Raw genomic sequence first — 8,081 nt, 5'->3', positions numbered from 1 at the left:
TTCTTATCTAGAGGAACTCACAGTTTAGTGTAAAAGACTGACATCCAAATCTCTGATAATGATAATGTGGTCAATAGCAGCTCTTCACAAATTTGTATGTGCAACGGAGCCACTTAGGGAACTTTTGAAAAGTGCAGATTGTGGTTCAGTAGGGCTGGACTGAAACCTGGGATTTGGCATTTCCCACAAGCTATGGGATCCCCCAGGCTGGGGATCACAGCTTAAGGGTCAAGTGCACTGAGATATAAACAGAGAGATGCTGATAGAAGTGCAGAAGAAAAGAAACTGACTCAACCAGGAGAGGGGGTTAAAGGACAAGTAACAGAGGTGAAAAGGAGTGCAATTGAGTAAAGGGAATATTTTATATAGGAAACAAAAGTATGGATGGCTATGGCCTGGGTGTGGAAAAATGAGCACTGGAGGAGTCATGTGTCAGGGAGTCCAATTTCCAGGGAAGAACAAGAATCTACTTGGAAGATGAGGACCTGAATAACGTTACTGTACTCACCTTATTATTCATATCTGAGTTTTATATGGGGTGTAGTGGGAAAGGCCTAATGAAAGGGGAGAACAGTGACGATGGAAAAAGAGAAAATCTATTTCTCCCAATGAAAAAAATGGCAGGACACAGTCTCTGACTGCATGTATCTGAGGGTAAAGGAGGAGATATGCAGGAATGTTTGTAGTGCACGTGACTGGAGAGCCCCTGTCTCCACTAAAAATGGAAAAGTTACACTCTTGGAGGCCAAGGTGGATGAATTGCTTGAGCTCAAGAGTTCAAGACCAGCCTGAGCAAGAGCAAGACCCCATCTCTAAAAACAGATAGGCAATGTAGTGGGCACCTGTAGTCCTACTTAGTCAAGAGCCTGAGGCAAGAGAATCGCTTGTGCCCAAGAGTTTGAGGTTTTATGAGCTATGATGCCAGGGCACTGTACCAAGGATGACAAAGTAAGATTGTCTCAAAAAAACAAAAACAACAACAGAAAGAAAGAAAGAAAGAAAGAAAGAAAGAAAGAAAGAAAGAAAGAAAGAAAGAAAGAAAGAAAGAAAGAAAGGAAGGAAGGAAAAGAAAAAGGAAAAGAAAAAGAAAAATTAGTTAGGCATTGTGGTAAATGCCTGTAGTCCCAGCTACTCTGGAGGCTGAGGCAGGAGGATTGCTTGAACCTAAGAGTGTGAGGTTGCTGTGAGCTAGACTGACATCACAGCACTCCAGCCTGGGCAACCAAGTGAGACTCTGTTTTGCAGACAAAACCCAAAAAACCAATAATTGATCTCCTATTAGTAACACTATTATTCTTGAATGGTGCATGGAGTTTCTCATTTCGTTTAGTAATAAATTTTTTAAAAATGTTGAGAAAGAATTAACATTTTAACATCATTTCCTGGGTGCTTTCAGGAATTTTCTTTTCTTACTTATAAATTGTCTTTGTGTATTCCTTAAAGTTGATTGTTATGACTTTTAATAGTATTAGGAGTGATGTCACCAAGATGGCAGAGGGAATGCCCCAACTTCCCTAAGTCAGAAACACTGACTTAAGAACAATATACTATCCAAAGAAACCTTTAGAAAATGCTAGAAGTCAGCTAGGAATTTGAACTACCATAGGCTAGCACAAAGTTAAGGACAGCCTCATGGAAAAGAAAAGCCAGCTCTCTTCCAAAGCTAGGACAATAATTTGTGTTAAAAGTACAATGTGCAGCTTCTTCCTTTGGAGGAAAAGAGAATATAAGAATATATGCCCAATATGCTAGTTTTGGGGGGAGTTGCCCAAGGAACTGATTTCTGTCTCTCCTAAGCTGAAGTGTTGACATGGAACCAGTATCCTTTGGACTTCTGAGAACCTCTGAGGACAAAAGACAGCCCAGTGGATTGTGACCATGCCAGAGAACCTGCAGTACTCTAGACAGACACCAGAAAGGGTGAGAGATTGCAAGCTCCTGAACAAGAAACTGGCAAACATCTCTCACTGGGATGGGATATGCACTATATGCACTAATCCAGACTAGATACATCCTCATAAAACATTTGTGAGGCTAGCAGAATCCCTATTCCAGCTGATTGGTAGAGCTCTTTCCCTGTACAAATTTAGTCCATAAAGATTGGAAGAAGTCACTATGTTTAAAATATAAAAACCACAACAAAAATTAAGGCACATAAAAAATTGAGGAAACATGGCTAAGTCAAAGGAATAAAATAAATTTCCAAAAGCCAACCCTAAAGCAACATATATCTGTAAGTCAGCCCACAAATATTTCGAAATAATCATTTTAAAGAAGATACATGTGTTACCAGAGAAGATAGATGAAGAAAATCAGGAAAATGATGATGCACAAAATGAGGATACCATCAAAAAAATAGAAACTATAAAAAAGACTAAATAGAAATTCTGGAGCAAGAGAATAAAATAATTAAATTGGAAAATTCACTAGAAGGGATGAATAGCAGATCTGATCAAGCAGGAGAAAAACAAATGAATTAAAAAACAGATCATTTGAAATTGAGTAAGAAGAACAATAACAAGAAAAGATTGAAGAAAAGTCAAAGCCTAGTGGACTTAACGGTGCACCATCAAGCAGATGAATATATCCATTATGAACATTCTAGAAGGAACAGAGAGAAGGAATAGGAAGAGGGCTTATTTGAAGAAGTAAGGGCTGAAAACGTCCCAAATCTGAGAAAGGACATTTAAGAAGCCCAAAGGACTCTAACATTTATGAATCCAAAGAGGCCTACACTGAGACATATTATAAACTGTCAAAAGTCAAAGGCAAGGAGAGAATCTTAAAAGCAGCAAGAGAAAAGCAACTCATCACATACAAAGGAGCTCCCAAAAGATTATAAGTGGATTTCTCAGTGTGCCCTTGCACTAATCCAAACTTTACGAGACAAGTCCCTTTATTTAAAGTCCTTTTAATAAAGTCCTTTTAACGAAGTCTGTAATATTTGGATTCGGTCAAAAGGTTGCACTTAAAGATACAGAAGGCTATATGTGGCCCCAAGGCTGCAGGTTCCCCACCTGCCAAATGGCTGAATGGACTGAAAAAAGAAAGATCAAATTATGTACTATATGTGTAAGAGACTAACTTCAGATATTAGAACATAAACAGGTTGAAAGTAAAAAAAAGGGAAAACTATTCCATGCAAAAATTACCTAAAAGAGAGCAGAGGTGTCCACTCATTTATCAGAAAAAGTTGACGTTAAGTAAAAAGTGGTCACAAGAGATAGGGAAGGACATTATACAATGACAAAAGGGCCAGTTCAATAGGAATATATAACAATTATACATATATGTGCACCTAGCACAAGAGCAACCAAATATATGAAATGCACATAAATTAAAGAGAGAAATAGTAACATAATAATCATAGGAGATTTCAATACAAATATACCACCTTCAATAAGGGATAGATCAAAGAGATAGAAGATCCATAAGGAAACAAAGAACTTGGAAAACTCTATAGACCAACTGGGCTTAACAAACGCTGTACAGACCAGACCACCCAACAACAGAATATACTTTCTTTTCAAGTGCATGTGGAATCTTCTAGGATAGCTCACCTGTTAGACCATGAAACTAGTCTTAAGAAATTTAATAGGATTGAAATCATATGAAATATCTTTTCAGGCCCCAATGAAATGAACCTAGAAATCAATAGCAAATGGAAAACTGGAAAATTCACAATGATGTGGAAATAAAATGGCACATTCTTGAAAATCAATGGGTCAAAGAAGAGACCACAAGGGGAACTAGACAACATCCTGAGAGAAATAGAAAATGAAAACACAACCCACCAAACCTTATGAGTGACATCAAAATCAGTCCTACAAGGGAAAGTTATAGTGGAAAACACAACATACATTCTAAAAAAGAAAGCTCTCAAATCATCAATCGAAGTTTATACTTGGTTAATAAATATGACACATTTACCAGGTTCCAGTTACTAGACCGGACACAATTATAATTTTAAAAAAACAACCAAAAAAACTCTTTTCCTTGAGAAATGTACTGTTGTAACAGCAGTTCTGATACAGTAACTTCAGTTATGGGGGAATCATGCTGACTGCTATGAAAAGACAGAGGAAGGGGATTTAATACCAACAAGAGAAAACTGGGAAAACGGTCACAGAAAGAGTGACATGTCAGCTGATCTGTTACTATTAGTATATAACAAAACTGAGTTTCAAACCAAAAACTTTCTACCTTATCACTCTGCTTTGGTTTTTCAGCCACAAAGAGAGAATAATAACATTACTCTTTACAGCTTTTGTGGAGATCAAAAAGACAGAATGGTCATGACACACCTTACTTGTGCTCACAGAATCTAATTCTCCTCTCTGTCCTGGATACATGGAGACCACATTGCCCAGAGTCCTCCTTGCAATTATGTGGAGCGTGTTACCATTTCTGGCCAATGTGTCAAAGCACATAAAAGCCAGTGTGTGATTTTTCACGTTCCTATCGCCTTGCAGGGGACCAAAGAGACCATGTGTAGATTGTAGAGCTGCAGATTATGATGTTGGTGTCAGCCGAATGCGCCAGCAACTATGTGGAATAGGACCTCTGCCAAGCCGTGATGAAAATAAATCTTTGTTTTGTTTAGCCCCTGAGATCTGAGAGTAAATTTTTGACAGCAACTTTTAGTCTCTCCTCACTAATACACTGATCCATAATGCATGCTCTTCAAATGTCACTTTCCTTAGACAATCGTTTACAAAGAGCCTTTACATTAAAGGAAATGAAACTTAGGCTGTATGTTATCCAGCTGTTTACAACACTCTGATTCCAGATCCCAAGACGAGGCAAAAGCCACTATGATAACTGAGAAAGTGACTGTGTCTTAAGATAAGCTGAAACAAAAACTCCACCTCTTGTCAGAAAAAAGTTTCTTCTTATTAAAGATTACTTCTCTCATTTCTCCAAACTAAATTATTTCAGTTTAAAAACAGCAGGACATTATGGGGGGGAAAAAAACATATAAATGCTAAAAATCTCGACTTGAAGTTTCCGCCACTATTCATAACACATTTTAAAGCATGTTTTGACTGTCATTACTCCAAATAGAAGACTTTCAGGAAGGGATCATTCAATAAAAAAGAAGTCTTTTCTTTTCTCTACAAACTGGGACATGGGGGAAATGATGAGAGTAAATATAATTCCAAGTTTTATGCTCAGACAGATCTAAATGTTTTCTAAATGCCTTGATGATACGTTCTCATTTGCTAACCAACCTCATTTCCTACTTTTTCCCAGCATAGGTTCCATTTTAATCGGGTCTCCTCAAAGTCCACAAACAAATTCACATTCATTCTTTCTTTATTCCTCTATCCATTTGCCTGAAACACCCTTCTCTATCACTTGGAGAATGAGCCCTGGACCTGCTTCCTATGGTTGTATTTTGTCCTCTAGGATTCAATTATTTTTCTACCTAGTAATTTTGCTTCTTTTATGGACTATGAGCTCTTCAAGAATAGGAATAAATATTTTATTTTGTTTACACTTCACCTCCTTATCCACAAAGCTCTGGCATAGTGCTGAACACACCACCCACCAGCAGTAAATAAATTCTTCTTGGTTGATTGGTTTGTACGTGTGGGTGGGGCTGGACGGCTAATGGAGTGTGAACAGGGAGAGTGGAACATGGAAGTGGGTCTAGCAGAAGAGCTAAAAACTGAAGGGAGAGTCACTCTCTGCCAGCAGGGAGGACTTGAAAATCATCTTCCGCAGTTTTATTTTTTTTTTTTAAGGCTATTACCAATTAGTGAGCATTTAACAGTAGGCTTACCACAACCCCCCCACAAAGAATGAAAGTATGCAGTGGGGTACTTCAAAAACTTTCCTGCTTGGAAATAGCTCTATGTGGCTGGAGAAGGAGGCCCTATGAACGATACTGTTCGTATTTTAAATATGAAGCACTGTATTCCCTGCTATTGCCTCCACTTTTGAGAAGCAGATACATGATCACTGGATACAATGGATGTTTTATGTCATTTCATCACCCAACTGTCACCCAAGCTATAGACACAGCACGAAGAGCTTTTATGGAACAATGGAGATTTATTAGTTAACAATGTTGTGATACATACTCATGTGAAGTATCTTAGTACCAAAAACTAAAAAGACTGAAGATGTTTGGGTAGGTTTTTCTCCCCTCCCTAGTTATACAACAAGATATTGTATCCTGACAAGATGGTATTTTGTGCATATATTTTGTTAAAATAAGTGCTGAATTAGATTTGACGTTCTACAAAGGGCAGGCCACATAGTGGAGTCAGGGCCACAGACTGAGCTGCTTGGGTGGAAGTTGAGGAGAACAGTGAAGCCCAGTTTGTTCATTGGGTTAAGAGCTTCTGGAAGGTCCTGAGAGCGGCAGGGGAACCAGACAGACTTGCTTTCTGTGACCATGCAGCATAGATTCCATTGGGAGAAATAGGTAATAAGCAGATAATAAATAATCAAGAGAGCTTCGGGAAGCGGTAAACGCTATGAAGAAAATTAAAAGGGTGATGTACCAGGGTGGCAAGGAAGGGTTACTGAGGAAAGGCTCTCTGGAGAAGTGACCCAAGGCCTTAGTGACCCAAGGAGACAGCTTTTCCCCGTGTAAGGGAAGGAGTGTCCCTGCACGGTCCTTTGGCTTTTAATGGAGAGCTTCGTATGCTTGTGTTTGAGGAAAGGTAGGACGGCCTCATGACAAAGGAGTAGTGATGGAGGGAGTGTGACAGACGCCCCGGCCGTGGCAGGGACTGGGCCCCACTTCCTTGGCGGTGGACTCCGGCAGAGCCTGCGCACCTGCTGCCTTCTCTGCTCACCTGTTCCCATTCAGCCGCTTCAGGTGCGTGTTTTCTCCCTGCTCTGGTCCTGGCATCTGTTCTGAGGAATTCATTACCTTTTAAACAGGAGGACTTCATGTCTTTGAGCGATTATTTGGGGAAAACACATTCTATGTCTCATTAGCTATTCCTTCTAAAGCATACCTAGTCCTCACATGCAACTATCTTGCAACAAATAGCGTACTAGTTAGGATACCAAAATCTAAATGTGAAGACGAGTAGGGTCGGGAGCAGCGGCTCACACCCATAATCCTAGGTCTCTGGGAGGCCAAGGTGGGTGGATTGCTCCAGCTCAGGAGTTCAAGACCAGCCTGAACAAGAGCAAGACCTCATCTCTACTAAAAATAGAAAAACCAGCCGGGCGAGGCAGGCTCCTGTAGTCCCAGCTACTCAGAAAGCTGAGGCAAGAGGATTGCTTGAGCCCAAGAGATTGAGGTTGCTGTAAGCTATGATGCCATGGCCCTCACAGGAGTCAGACTCTGTCTCAAAAAACAAAACAAAACAAAAAAAGATGAAGGTGGGTAAAGTGACGTGACTTTAGAAATGGGTGGTGTTGGTGCCTGGGGTGGCCCAGTAGGCCTGATGTCTTGGGCCCACGATACTTTTAGAGATATTTAAAAATGTTTTAATTTCTTTTAAAATAAGGAGAAAGAAAGAGATTTGGGTTGAAGAAAACAGGTAATATTAATATATTCACCTTTATCCTGTGTGCAGTGATAAATATAATTTTAAATATTTTTACTTAGGAAGGGGGCCTACAAAGGTTTCTAGAGCCCGGAAAGTCAGAATGCCACCTTTGCTGGTGCTTATATGGTAACAGAGACTACGGTACTGCATACTCTTCAATACAATTATTAGTACCACAGAAATACATTCTATTTAGTTCACTCTAGCTTATGAAATTAGTAGACTCTAAACTCTTTGAATAATAAACTCCTAAGACTGGAAAATTTCTGTGTATACCATAGGTATATATTTAGTTATATATGCCTCTACTACTGTACTGTTATACTGTATGCAGTATAACATATACACAGTTATAAATATAGAGTTTAAAGACTAAAGGTAAAAAAAAGTTTCAATAATTTTAAGTTATTAATAACATAAAATCTCCTTTGTGCTTAATAAAATTATTAATTTTTTGTGCAAGCAATATGATTGCATATGCTGAATTTCTATGAAAGTCTTTTTTTTGGCTTGGCACCTGTGGCTCAAGTGGCTAAGGTGCCAGCCACATACACCTAAGGTGGC

This window comes from Otolemur garnettii, unplaced genomic scaffold (assembly GCF_000181295.1).
Source record: "Otolemur garnettii isolate 467f Iridium unplaced genomic scaffold, OtoGar3 scaffold00090, whole genome shotgun sequence".
NCBI lineage: Eukaryota > Metazoa > Chordata > Mammalia > Primates > Galagidae > Otolemur > Otolemur garnettii.
The sequence above is the reverse complement of the archived record's forward strand: the minus strand, read 5'-3'. Positions refer to the sequence as shown.